Source organism: Pan paniscus, chromosome 15 (genome assembly GCF_029289425.2).
Source record: "Pan paniscus chromosome 15, NHGRI_mPanPan1-v2.0_pri, whole genome shotgun sequence".
NCBI classification, from domain to species: domain Eukaryota; kingdom Metazoa; phylum Chordata; class Mammalia; order Primates; family Hominidae; genus Pan; species Pan paniscus.
Window position 1 is genome coordinate 84,148,775 of NC_073264.2, and position 14,079 is coordinate 84,162,853.

A 14,079-nucleotide genomic window follows, 5' to 3' on the forward strand; every position below is an offset into this window, starting at 1 on the left:
CCTAACTGGATGTTCTCTAGCATTGTATGCAGCATATTTTACATAACTCACACAATATGTTGTGCCACTTCTTAGTGATAGGAACATTGATGTAGATTTCAAGGATAGTAATACTTTCCTCTAGTAATCAGTCTAAAGAGTTTTAATCAATCCTGTAGTAATCAATCTAAAGAGTTTTAATCACTTTCCTCTAGTAATCAATCTAAAGAGTTTTAATATATTTAATCAATATATTCTGCAGTTAGAACCTGACATGTTGGGATTAAGATAAAGTTCACCCTTTAGTTGTTGTGTTTTATAATCATATCTGCTTCTGTATATATTTTATCAGCAACAAATAATTTATTTTTGCTGTTCTGAAACAAGAGAAAACATTTATTCCACAGCCTTTGACCATATGTTTCACTTACCACATATATAATTCTCCCTCCATGATTCCAATGAAAAAGTTTTTACAGATGACACAGACAACATAATTAAATAGGTATAAATATAAAAGAAAAAAATGATAGCAGGGTAAACTTTATCTTATAGTTTATTTTAATCTAAAGCTGTTCAACTTGAAGAATAAAAGTGAGTATTTTTGAGGATAAAAGCGATTTTACTGGGTCAAAATAACATGCTGTAAGCCACTTTTAAAAGGAAATCATGCAATCTCATAGTTTCGCAAATAGGAATGTTTAGCTTATTAGTTACTATTTATTTTTTAAAATAGTTTTTCAACTTTACACATTGTTGAAAATATAAGCCACACCAATTAATAGGAACATCACTTTTAGTGACGTAAAAAACAATAGAAATAGACATACAGCCTGCATTAACAATGGCACAAAATGCTTAAGCCTTAAGACTTAGTGTTATAACCAGACAGAATATTTTTTACAAAGTTTTGCAGAGAGATGTCCATGCTGATAAAATAGGAAATCACTTTTAGTTCACACCCACTGTGGAAATTATCACAATGTTTACTCAAACAAAAGTAAAACCTCTTTTACTTCTTTTACATCTTCTTCATATATAATATATTTTTAAACTCTATTTAAAAATTGGAAGTTTGATCATCAACTTTAAGACAATAGGCTGAGCATGCATAATTAACTTTCCTTGCTCCCAACAGAAATTACAGTAAATATATGTTAAAGAGTGTATATCGAGTGTAATGTGCAGAAGGAAAGCAGAAACCACTAGCGGAAAAAGGATAGCGTTTCAGTAATGATTAACTGAGCAGTGGAAATAACAGCCAAGAAAACTCTTAGAAAATTTCTGCACTGTCCAAAACAGTCCTGTTTATTAGGCTCCAAACTCATGTTAGCAAGTGTGGAATGTGTGTGTGTGTGTGTGTGTCTGCGTGTGTGTCTGTGTGTATGTATGTGTGTGTCTGGGTCTGTGTGAAAGACCATAAAAAACTAATAGAATAATTAGCTACAGAACCCAAAGGTAATTGAACAACTGGAGGATATTTTTTAAAAATCTAATGAGTATCCTATGAGAGATTGAAGATGATAGTTTATTGAAGATGATAGTTTTCTTGTACTAAAATCAGTAGCATGCTGTAATGAAAGAGGATAAAAGAAAACGAGAGTAGGTTCTTAGGAATTAAAATATACATTTGTTAAAAAAAGAAACAAAATCCATTTTATGTAAAGATTAAAGAAGATAAGGTTTAGAAAATAGCTCAAATTATATTTTACCAATAAAAAGAATTTCATCCTCCAAGCATGATGGAATAAGAGAGGCAGATTTACATTTATCCTGTAAACAAATGAAACGCTGAACAAAATATATGAAGTAATTCTTTTCAGACATTGGGTTACAGGTGTTACAGGACTGTGACTCTTGAAATAAGGATGTAAAATCAGGTGAGTCACAGGATCACCCCAACTATCAATGTGTAGATACATTTCAGATAGGGGTACCCATAGGGATCTTGCTGAGTTTTAAAGACAATGATCAGACCTCAGGAAGCCACGCAGAAATCTGTATAGGATTCACCTTGAGTTTTGCTGAATACTAAAACCTTCATGTGTAAGGCAAAAAGCCATGATATTGACCTAAGAAATGCCAGACTGCTGAGACTTCAATGATTCCCAGTTTATGCAGGTAATAAGGCATTTAAGTTCTGACCACGTGGAGAGTCTTCATTGATCACTCAGATAATTTAGTAGAGATCCTGGAAGGGCCAAACCCTACTGTGGCTTGCCTATCCCTGGGGTGAATATATAAGACCTGGCTATCAACACTCAAAATCATGCCTCAGAAGAACAAATTGAACCACAAGTAACTTCACATATTACCAGAAAAACAATGGCATTTTTTTATTTAGAAGGAGACAGAAAAATTTAATATACAATAGCATAAAATCCACAATGTCCAGGATTCATAAAACAAGGGAAAAATAAATCAATCAAAATAGTTTTAGGAATGATAAAGTAACGGAATAAGGATGCAAAGTGTTAAAACAACTGTTATTATTATAATCCCATATTTAAAAGAATATATGAACATATAAGAAGAGAAATGAAATACTTAAAACAACAAAAGAACTTCTAGAGATGTAAAATGCATTATCATTTAAAACTTAACTGGATGGAATTAGCAGATGATTAAGAAGTGCCAAAATCAGAAAACTTGAAGACATAGCAGCGAAAAGTAGCCAAAGGAAAGCATAAGGGAAATAAAAAGATTAAAAAACAAACAAAAAATCCAAACAATCAATGGGTACTTGTGAGCCAATGTAAAGCAGGTTAACATATACCCACTATAATTTATGTATACTTGTATATACACACACATATATGTACTTTATGTATTTTGTATATATACGCATATGTATTTGTATATACATACATATATATTTTGTACATATATATTTGTGTATATATATTTGTATATATGTACAAAATATATACTTTTATACATATATAAGTATATATGTATGAAATATATACTTTATATATTTTGAAATTTGTGTATTTTAAATATATATTCTGAAATTTATTTATCTTGAAATTTGATGGAAACACTAGACCCATAGCCCTAAGAAACTCCAAGTAGCCCAAGTAGACAAAAACAAATGAGCAAACAAACCAAAAAAACAAAAACCAAGGCAGTTTCTAATTAAAATCTTAGGAGCAAATAAAATTTAGTAAAAATAAAATGAAATCTTCAAAAGTCTCAATCCAAAAGAAGGCAGGAAAGAGGAACAAAATGATAAGTTAATAGATAGTAATAGCAAAATTATAGATTTAAAAGTAAATATATGCATAATTGCATTAGATTCAAATAATCTAACCATTCCAATTAAATGGAAAATATTTTTAGACTGAATAAAAACCCAAGGCCAAATTATATACTATACCTAAAGAACTCGATTAAATATGAAACATTAAGACTAAAAGAAGAGGAAAAGTATCCAATGCATACACTGATAACAAGAAGGCTGGAGTTACTAAATTATCATTAGAAAAAACAGAATTTAAAAGAATGAATATTACCAGAAGTTATAAGGGACATTTCATAAAAATAAAATGGTAAATTCATCGAGAAGACAGACATAACCCTGAAAGTATATGTCTCTAGTAACAGGGCTTCAGAAAACCTATAGCAAAAACTGAAAAACTGCAAATAGAAATAGATACACCCACTAATTATATTTGAGAACTTTCACACTTCTCTTTTATTATTTAATAGAACAAGTTGGCCTGAAAAAAATTAACAACTAGCTAAATAATTTGCAATTATAGACACATTCATACACAAGAAAAGTTCACACTCTTTTGAAGGGCACATGAAATATTCACCAAAATAGAACATATGCTGGGTTTTTGTATTAGAGTTCTTCAGAGAAATAGAAGTAATAGGTTCTCTCTGTGCGTGCATGTGTCTCTGTGTATGTGTGTATTTGTGTGTGCAGAGAAAGGGAGACATTTATTTTAAGAAATTGACTCATACAATATTGTGGAGGCTAGCAAGTCCAAAATCTGCAGAATAGGTTCACATGCTGGGTATTCAGGGAAGAGCTACTGTTGCAGCTCCAGTAGTATAAAGACAGGCAGCTGGCAGAATTTCTTCTTCTTTAGGAGAGGCCAGTATATATTTTTTTGCTCGAAGGCCTTCCGCTAATTGGATGGGTCTCGTTCACTTTATGGAGGGTAATCTGCATTACTGAAAGTGTACTGATTTAAATGTTAATCACATCTAGAAAAAAAAAATACCTTCACAGAAACATAAAGAATAATGTTTGACCAAATATTTGGGTGTTATGGTCTAGCCACATTGACAGATAAAATTAAGCATCACAGCCATAAAACAAGTTAAATACATAAAAAATGATGGATATCTTACAGAGTATATTAGTATACTCTCTAAGCAGAATAGACATAAATTATAAATAAAGAAAAAATAATCTGAAAAACGCAAAATATTTAGAAATCAAATGACACATTTCTTAATAACTCATGGCTCAAAAAAAAGCAAAAAGAAAATTAGAAATGGTTTTGAAGTGAATAAAAATTAATACATAAAATGTAAAAATTTCTGTGGCACAGTTAAAACAGTGATTAGAAGAAAATATATAGCACTAAATATTTTTTTAAATTTCTAAAAAAATTATCTAAGTGTACATCTAAAGAAAATAGACAAAGCTGGACAAATAAATATAATACAAGTAGAAAGAAAAGAATCATAAAGATTAGAGTGTAAATCAATAGAATAGGAAATAAACTAACTACAGAAAAAAATCAGTGAAGCAAAAGATTTTTTTTAAATAAGCAAATAGCATTAGTACACCTCTAGCCATATGGGTTAAAAAAGAATACAAATTACCAATATTAGGCATGAGAAGAAGACACCATGATAGATTTCTAAGATATTAAAGGGTTATAGGGGACTATCATGAGCAACTGTATGCTAATAAAGTTAGATGAATTTTTCATATTTTATGACAACCATAAATTACCAAAAGTGACTCAAAAAGAAATGAAAAATTTGAATAGAGTTATATCAAATGAAAAATGTGAATGTTTAATTTCAACATTCCCACAAAGATTTTAGGCCCAGATGACTTCACTCATTAATTCTTTCAGATTTATGGAAGAAATAATGCTAATCCTACATGGTATCTTTTTAAATATAGAAGAGGAGAGGTTTATCAACCTATTAATGAGTTTGAAATTGCCCTGATGCCAAAGCATGCTGCCTATCTCAGTAGTATATTTACAGGAAGCCAAATATTGTTGCTGTTCTAGAGCTTAGAAAGTAATTAGATCAAAATAATCTCAATAAATAGTATACTTAAAAACCTGTGAAAATATACGTGATTTTCTAATTAAAAAAAAAAAAACCCTGAACTTACAAATCTAAAAAGCAATTAAAAAGGTAGTAATAGAAAGTAAAGTTAAAAAAAAAATAGACTTGCATCCTCTGAAGCCACAGCCTGAGCTCTAGGTTGGCCCCTTTTAGCCATGGCTGGAGTGGCTGGGATGCAGGGCAACAAGTCCCTAGGCTGCACACAGCATAGGGACCCTGGGCCCCGTCCATGAAACCATTTTTTCCTAGGCCTCCAGGCCTGTGATGGGAGGGGCTGCTGTGAAGACCTCTGATATTTTTCTCAATGTTTTGGGGATTAACATTTGGCTCCTTGTTACTTGTGTAAATTTCTGCAGATGGTGGCTTGAATTTCTCCTCAGAAAATGGTTTTTTCTTTTCTATGACATTATCAGGCTGCAAATTTCCCAAACTTTTGTGCTCTGCTTCCCTCATAAAACTGAATACCTTTAACAGTACCCAAGTCACCTCTTGAATGCTTTGCTGCTTAGAAATTTCTTTCACCAGGTACACTAAATCATCTCTCTCAAGTTCAAAGTTCCACACATCTCTAGGACAGGGCAACATGCAGCTAGTCTCTTTACTAAAACATAACAAGAGTCACTTTTGCTTCAGTTCCCAAGCAAGTTCCTCATCTCCATCTGAGACCACCGCAGCCTGGATTTATTGTACGTATTGCTATCAGGCTTTTGGTCAAAGCCATTCAAGAAGTCTCTAGGAAGTACCAAACTTTCCCACATTTTCTGTCTTCTTCTGAGCCCTCCAAACTGTTCCAACCTCTGCCTGTTACCCAGTTCTAAAGTTGCTTCCAAATTTTCAGGTATCTTTCCAGCAATGCCCTACTGTACTGGTACCAATTTACTGCATTAGTCTGTTTTCATGCTGCTGATAAATACACATCCGAGACTGGGAAGAGAAAGAGGTTTTATTGGATTTACAGTTCCACATGGCTGGGCGGCCTCAGAATTACGGTGGGAGGTGAAAAGCACTTCGTACATGGTGGAAGCAAGAGAAAAATGAGAGAGATACAAAAGCAGAAACCCCTGATAAAACCATCAGATCTCGTGAGACTGATTCACTATGAGGACAGTATGGGTGAAACCATCATACTGTTCCCACCAGGTTCCTCCTCCCACAACATGTGGGAATTATGGGAGTACAATTTGAGATGACACTTGGGTGGGGACACAGCAAAACCATATCATGCCAGATACCCTAAATCATCTCTCTCAAGTTCAAAGTTCCACAGATCTCTAGGACAGGATAAAAAGGCCACCGATCTCCTTGCTAAATTATGGCAAGGATCACCTTTGCTCGAGTTCCCAGTAAGTTTCTCATCTCCATCTGAGACCTCCTCAGCCTGGAGTTCATTGTCCATATCACTGTTAGAATTTTGGTCAGAAGTATTCAACAAGTGTCTAGAAAGTTCCAAACTTTGCCACATCTTCTTGTCTTGTTTAAGCCCTCCAAACTCTTGCAATCCCTGCCCATTACTTAGTTCCAAAGTCACTTCCACTTATTCAGGTTACCTATAGATCAGCATCCCATTTGTGGTACCAATTTTCTCTATTAGTTTGCTTTCACTCTACTATAAAAATACTACCTGAGACTCGGTAATGTATAAGTAAGAGTTTAATTGACTCACAGTTCTACATGGCTGGGAGGCCACAGAAAACTTTTAACATGGCAGAAGGCAAAGGAGAAGCAAGGCATGTTTTACATGGTGGCAGGAGAGAGAGAGTGAGAAAGTAGTGCCACACTTTAAAACCATCAGCTCTAGTTTTATAGTGACAACACATTCACTATCACAAGAACAGCAAGGAGGAAACAGCTCCCGTGATCCAATCACCTCCCACCAGGTCCCTCCCTTGACATGTGGAGATTTCAATTTGAGATGAGATTTGAGTGGGGCCACAGAGCCAAACCATGTAATATGTGTGTATATATACATATGTATATAAATATATATGTATATAAATATATATGTATATAAATATATGTATATAAATATATATGTATATAAATATATGTATATAAATATGTATATATATTTATATACAGTTTATAAAAATAGTAAGATATTTTTAATTCTCATAAACCAATTTTGGTCCCCCTGGGGGAAATATTATCCTATTGAAAGGCATGATTAATAATATGAGATGATTTTGAGTAATTTAAGCCTTTCCAAAAAACATAATCCATTCCAGTTAAAACTAGTCATTACATATATATATTATAAATATATAACATGTATATTTTATTAGACCATAAAAGAATGTTTGAATTATTTTTATTTTTCTAAGAAATAGTTTTTATGTAACTTACCTTTGTTTCTTGGTGAGGCACACTGAGTCTTAGATATGAAGTGCGTGTGAAAACAAAAACATAAATGTGACTATAGCATTGTAGTGCTAACTTTTTCTTCTTACCTAGAGAAGAGTCAAGAGAGACTTTTGTACAATGTGCTTTTTGAAATTCAGTGTCTGATAATCTTGTAATGATAGAAAAAAATAAGTGAGGCTAAAATGACTGAAATTGAGAAATTTCGGCAGCTGATAACAAGGTCTTCAACATAAGTAATAGCCATCAAAATCAGTGGGGATCATGGGCCATGGCCCCCTATATCAAAATCATCTGGACTGACGATTAAAATTAAAGATGCTTAGAACTCTTCGCAGACCTAGTAAATCAGCCTCCTTTCAAAGCCGAATCTAGAAGTCTACATTAAAGCAACAACAATACTGTTTCTCCTGGAAACTACATTTACTCTAATCTTACGTACAAATGCTGAAATTAGTGTAAAAAATTCCCAGCCATATCTGGCTTAGAATTTACTAATTCTCTAACGAGGAATAAAAGAAAATTTCTATAAAACACTAAGATATAGTATCTATAATCTGTGTAGAGTATTTTGCTCAAATTCATGTTGAAGGAAGCTGCTTGACGTGCCATGGTGTATTAGGTTCTTCTTGCATTGTTGGAGGCCAAGGCAGCGGGATTGCTTGGCACAGGAGTTTGAGAACAACCTGAGCAACATAGTGAGAACTCATCTCTACAAAAGAGAAATTAAAAATTAACCTGGTATGGTGGTGCATGCTTGTGGTCTCAGTTACTCCAGAGGCTAAGGTAAGAGGATTGCTTGAGCCCAGAAGGTGGAGGTTGCAATGAGCTGAGATCATGCCAGTGCACTTCAGCCTGGACGACAGAGCAAGACCCTGTTTTTTAAAAAAGAAAGAAATACATGAGATTGTGTAATTTAAAATGCAAAGAGGTTTTAATTGGCTCATAGTTCTGCAGGCTCTACTAAAGCATGATGCTGGCATCTGTGCACCTTCTGGGGAGGCCTCAGGAAACTTACGATCATGGTGGAAAGCAAAAGGGTAGAAGGCACAGTCACCTGGCCAGAACAGGAGCAAGAGAGCAAAAAGGGAGATGCCACCAACTTTTAAATGACCATATCCCATGAGAATTCTCTCACTATTGTGAGAACAGCACCAAAAGGATGGTACTAAACCATTCATGAAAAGCCACCCACATGACCCAATCACCTCCCACCAGCCCCCACCTCTTACATTGGAGATTACGATTTGACATGAGATTTGGCGGGGGATACATATCTAAACTATACTACACGGCATGTGTTCACCGGGCTATTCCATCCACACTGAAGCCCGGCAGGTTGACCAAGTCTTAAAGATTAGTCAGGCTTACTTACTCATGCCTATATACACTACCTATAGCATAAGTTTAATTAATCACTCAAAAATCACACATTGAAAATCTATTATGGTATATAACATATGATATTAGTATATTATATATACTAATAGTTATCTGATGTTCTGTTACAAAATTATATTACAAAATATAACAAATAGTCAAGAGATAAGATCACTCTTGAAATATATGGTACGCTGTTATTGACGAAATAGCTAAAGGAATTTATTTTTTTCTTCTCAAAAGCAATACCTAAAGATTAATTTAAAAACAGTAGTTAAGTAGTTGGTTCAAGGTTGAATGAGAACAAAATAAGGCGTGGCTATCTATGATTTCCTTTTTAGCTTCTATGGAATAGAATAACTAAAATCATAGATAGCTATTAAACGGCACATAAAAATATTCCTGAGAACAACAGAAGCCAAACGTAGGGAACATTCTCTGGATAAAGAAAGAAATGGAACAAAATATATTAATAAAATTGTCCTTCCCTGCAAGTGAGAAATTAGACTAAATGTTTCCTCTTTACAAGCGTTGTTGGCATGACTCCACCTAACACTAGTTGTTTTCCTATATTGTACCAAAAAGTAAATGCCTTAGGAAGGAAATAATTGATAACATTTAAGAATAGTTAAAATTTTGCTGGTGTACAAGTCTAATGGTTCAATAGAACTATTAAATATTTGGGTTAATATTTTTCTTATGATCATGTGATTCCAATATAAATTATGCAGCTGAAAAGGCTGATAGCTCTGGCACACAAACATTTACCCCCAGTGCTGTGATTTTACAGGTGTTATGATGTGATGCTACAACTTTATATCATTTTTATACTTTTAAATTTTTATATGTTTAAAAAAATACTTTAATCCAACATCTTTTGACAATTTTGCTTTGCTATTCACTAACGTGGATGAAGTTTCAGGCATTTTGAACTTTTACCTTCCCCAGGGGTTGTCTGGGGCTTGGACAGCTGAGACTTTTTTATTTTTGAGGGGCCAGGAATATACTAAATCATGTATTTGATTTAAAGCTCTGAGGTTTAAAATAAAGTGTGAGACTCTTAGTGCTAGGGAGCTTCTCAGCATGAGCAAAATTTAGTAATAATAGAATGGATGAACCACAACAGGTCCGAAGCTTAGCATAAGTAAGTATGCAAGATCTTGTATGCTTATTCTAACTTCTTTATTTTGGAAATGAACCAAGAACACCCTCCGCTGGGGGATTACCAGTATTCAGTAACTCAGTAGTGGTGAGAAAAATTATGAGAATCTGATTGCCATGTAACCTTCTTAGCTGTTAGCCCCAATTGCCATCACCATGCAGTTTCAAGAGTGTTTTCAGTTCACAGCAACTCAGGTTTCCAGTTTGTTCATGATTCTCAAAATGATTCAAAAGACTTCTTTCTAAGTGTATTTTCCATTAATATGATGTATCTTTAACTCCTTTTCTTTTTACTGTGCCTGCCTTCTCAGTAGGAACTCTTCTGTCAGACATCCAACAAAATCATATTTTAATCACATTTATAATGTCCTCCTGTAGTTGGGGAATAGCAGACATTGAACTGACTGACTTAAAGGTGAAAGAGAAAATTAGGCTTTGCCTCCCTTAAAGCAGGAGTACATTCCTACCATAATGACATTTTCAGATTGCTCTGCACTTATAAATAACACCAGTTCACATCAGGTATATGCACTAGGCAGTCCTTCTCCAAGTGATGAAACAAATTCTTCTCCACACATTCAACAATCCAGTATCCAATTCTTTTATTTCTATTTGTGACCTATAACTCAAACATGCCAGAGTCTGTATGTAAAGTAATTAAAATGAAATAGAATTGAGGTTAAATTAGTCCCTTTGCAAAGGATCCATTTTGGCAGTATAAATAACATGTAACAGATTTGTGTTAGATGCACAAAATAGGCAGAAATTTCAGAAAAGATAACTTATTTTATATATTAGCCTAAGTTAAACTAAGAAATAGAGGAAAGAATGAGAGTAAGAAAGTGTGTGTGTGAGTGTGTGTGTATGTGTGTGAAAGAGAAAAAGAGAGAAGGAAGAGATAAGAGAGAATAAGTTACCTAAGAGCATTGGCTCTGTAAAGTTTAGTGGATAAAAGATTTGAACCAAGTAAGAGCAAATTTTTAAAAAATTAGCACTTTTTATGGAAGAAAACCCATAATCCTAGACACTGAGACATCACTGAAATTGCTCCATTTTGATATTCTGTGAAACAGAACTAATGATTTCAAAAGCTCGAGTCTTTCCTGTATCTTACAAAAAGAAAGGGGTGGAGAAGGAAAATCAGATCAAAGGAAAAGGATGAGAAGTTCAGTAATCATTGAACCTTAGGAAATCAGGAACCCCAGAAAAAAATCAAACCTGAATGTACATGGCACAGAGAGCAAACAACATTCACAGTTTCATTTGTTAATGCTATGTAACTCATGTATCTACTATTAGATACATGAAGAGATATATCTTATTTCAGAAAAAAATGAGATTAAGCATTAATTATCATCAGAACTTCAGTTTAACAAATTTTCTTCTTTTTCTTTTCTAGACTGTTCTAATAAGCTATTAGTTGCCATTTGGAAGTCAATAACAGCCTTTACAAGTATATAATCATATATGTTATTCTGGGCTGCTATGACAGAATACCACAGATTAACAATAGAACAGTGACTTAAACAATATAAAATTGTTTCTCACAATTCTAGAGGCTGGGAAGTCCAAAATCAAGGCCAGGAAGATTCAGTGTCTGGTGAGGGCCTACATCATAGTTTGCAGGTGGCTATCTTCACCTTGTATTCCCATTTTGTCTAGAAAGTTATCATCTCTCTCATGTTTCTCTTCATAAGGGCACTAAACTCTTTGTTGAGGGCTCTGTCCCTATGACCTAATCACCTCTCAAAGTCCCCATTTCCTAATTCATCACAATGGGAGTTATTATTTCAATATAGGAATTTTGTGGGGACACAAATATTTGGTCCATAGCACATGATTTTTAATAGTTATAATTCTTATCATTCGGGCAATACTTTATAATAGATTTTTAGCTTTAGAGGCAGAAATGATATCGTGTTTTACTGCTGACCCATAGATGGGTTAGAATTTTTAAATTAATGACTAATTTGTGAAGACTTTATAGTAACTAATTATTCCCCATGTATCTATATAAAATCTGCAAGCAGCTTGGGACTAGTAATCATGTTTTACAATTTTTCATTGTTGTTTCCATGACAACCCCCATAGTGCAAGATAAAAAGTGGGGATTTATGAAACATATTGCATTCTCTATTAGAATAAAGATCTAGTATTATAACAAATAGATAAAGGAAAAAACTTTAATATGCATTTCTTATTGAATTATTTCCCAAAAATATGCTTCTGATCTTAAAAAATAATTAAACTTACACATCCAAGCAAGCTGGAGTAACAGGAAACAAATTTACCTCTTTGCCTGAAATAAAAAACTAAAAAACGATACAGAAGAAATTATGAAACAATGGTTTTTATACATGTGAAAATAGCTGGTGCAAGATAATAATTCCCAAGAGAAGGGAAATTAAGTTATGTGGAACATTTATCCTAGGCTAATGGCTAGAAAGTGTTTTCAATTCACAGTTCAGAGAGAGGAAACACACAACACACAACACATACACACACACACACACAGAGAGAGAGAGAGAGAGAGAGAGAGAGAGAGAGAGAGGTCCTAGCAGTTACCCAAAGTGAATAAGATAGAGTTTTAAGTCCTGGGAGGTCAAGGCAGGTAGAATTCATAAGATAGAGTATTGCAGAAAACATTCCGCAAAGAGAATGTTATAGAAATCTTCAGAGTGATCCTCATTAGTCTTTGGCTGAATACAGATTAATAGATGGATATATGGAGACTGAGTTCAGAAAATGAAACAACTGAAAGGATGAGAGGCCCAATTCCACAGAAAGAACACTGGACTGAGAGTAGTCTGTGTTCTCACCTGCCATAGGTGTAAAAATACCTGTAAATTCCTGAGATGTTAGTAAGAATACTCAGATGGGTATAGCCTCATTAGAGCAGAAAAATATCCTTAGGGTAAGGGCTACTCTGAGTCTACCTAAGAAAGCTTATATCAAGCATTAAAAGGATCAAAGTGTTCCCAAATAACTTAACTCTATCCCAGAACAGAGTTCAAGAATATTTATAGAAAAGAAAAATATCTAACAGCCAACGATGTAAGATTCCAATGTCTGTCATCAAATACAAAAATTGCCAGGAGTGCAAAGAAGCAGGAAATACAGCTCACTATGAGAAAAAATATAGCAATTAATAGAAACAGACATGAATTTTATAGGCAATATCATTAATAGGCAAGGGCACCAAAATATTTATTAGAAGTATGTAAGATATGTTCAAGAATATAAAGAAAAGTTTATGCAGAGGAATGGAAGACATAAAACATAAAAATTAAGCTTCTAGGATGAAACCTAAAATATATGAGATGGAAAATATATTGAATAGAATCACGCCTGATGAAGCACTGGAAAAGAAAAGGTTATTGAAATTGAAAACATGCCAGATATTATGCAAAATAAAACAGAAAAATAAATTGAATATTAGTAAATTCTAGGAAAACTTTAATTAAGCTAATATAGTAATTGGAATCCCCGAAGGAGGTAAGAGAGAAGAGGAACAGAAAAAAATACGAAGATACAATCACTGAAAATTTCCCAAATTTGATGAAAACCATAAACCCACAGATTCAAGCTCAATGATCTCCAAGTCTGTAAAACAAGAAGAAAACCACAAAGCAACCCTAATGAAGTTACTTAAAACCAGTAATGAAGAAAAAATCTTAAAAACAAACAGGAAAAAATACATTATCTAGAGTATCAAAGATAAGAATGATAGCATACTTCTTGGCAGAAACAATATAAGCTAGAATACAATGGAGAAACATCTTTAAAGTAATGAAAGAGCAAAACTGACAATGTAGAATCGTATACCCAATAAAAATAGCTTTCAAAAGTAAAGGTAGAAAGAAAAAACATATT

At 33.5% G+C, this 14,079-nt stretch overlaps 1 long non-coding RNA gene across 3 annotated transcripts in view; it reads right to left on the bottom strand.

Moving 5' to 3' along the window:
- Positions 1-14,079, bottom strand: part of LOC117975866 (uncharacterized) — a 172,056-nt gene that overhangs the window by 15,224 nt on the left and 142,753 nt on the right. For 2 of the 3 annotated variants that reach the window (XR_010109774.1, XR_010109773.1), the window contains exon 11: positions 7,651-8,540. This is a non-coding gene — a long non-coding RNA (uncharacterized LOC117975866). The remainder of the gene's footprint in view (positions 1-7,650; positions 8,541-14,079) is intronic. The other variant, XR_010109775.1, reaches the window with a different exon arrangement.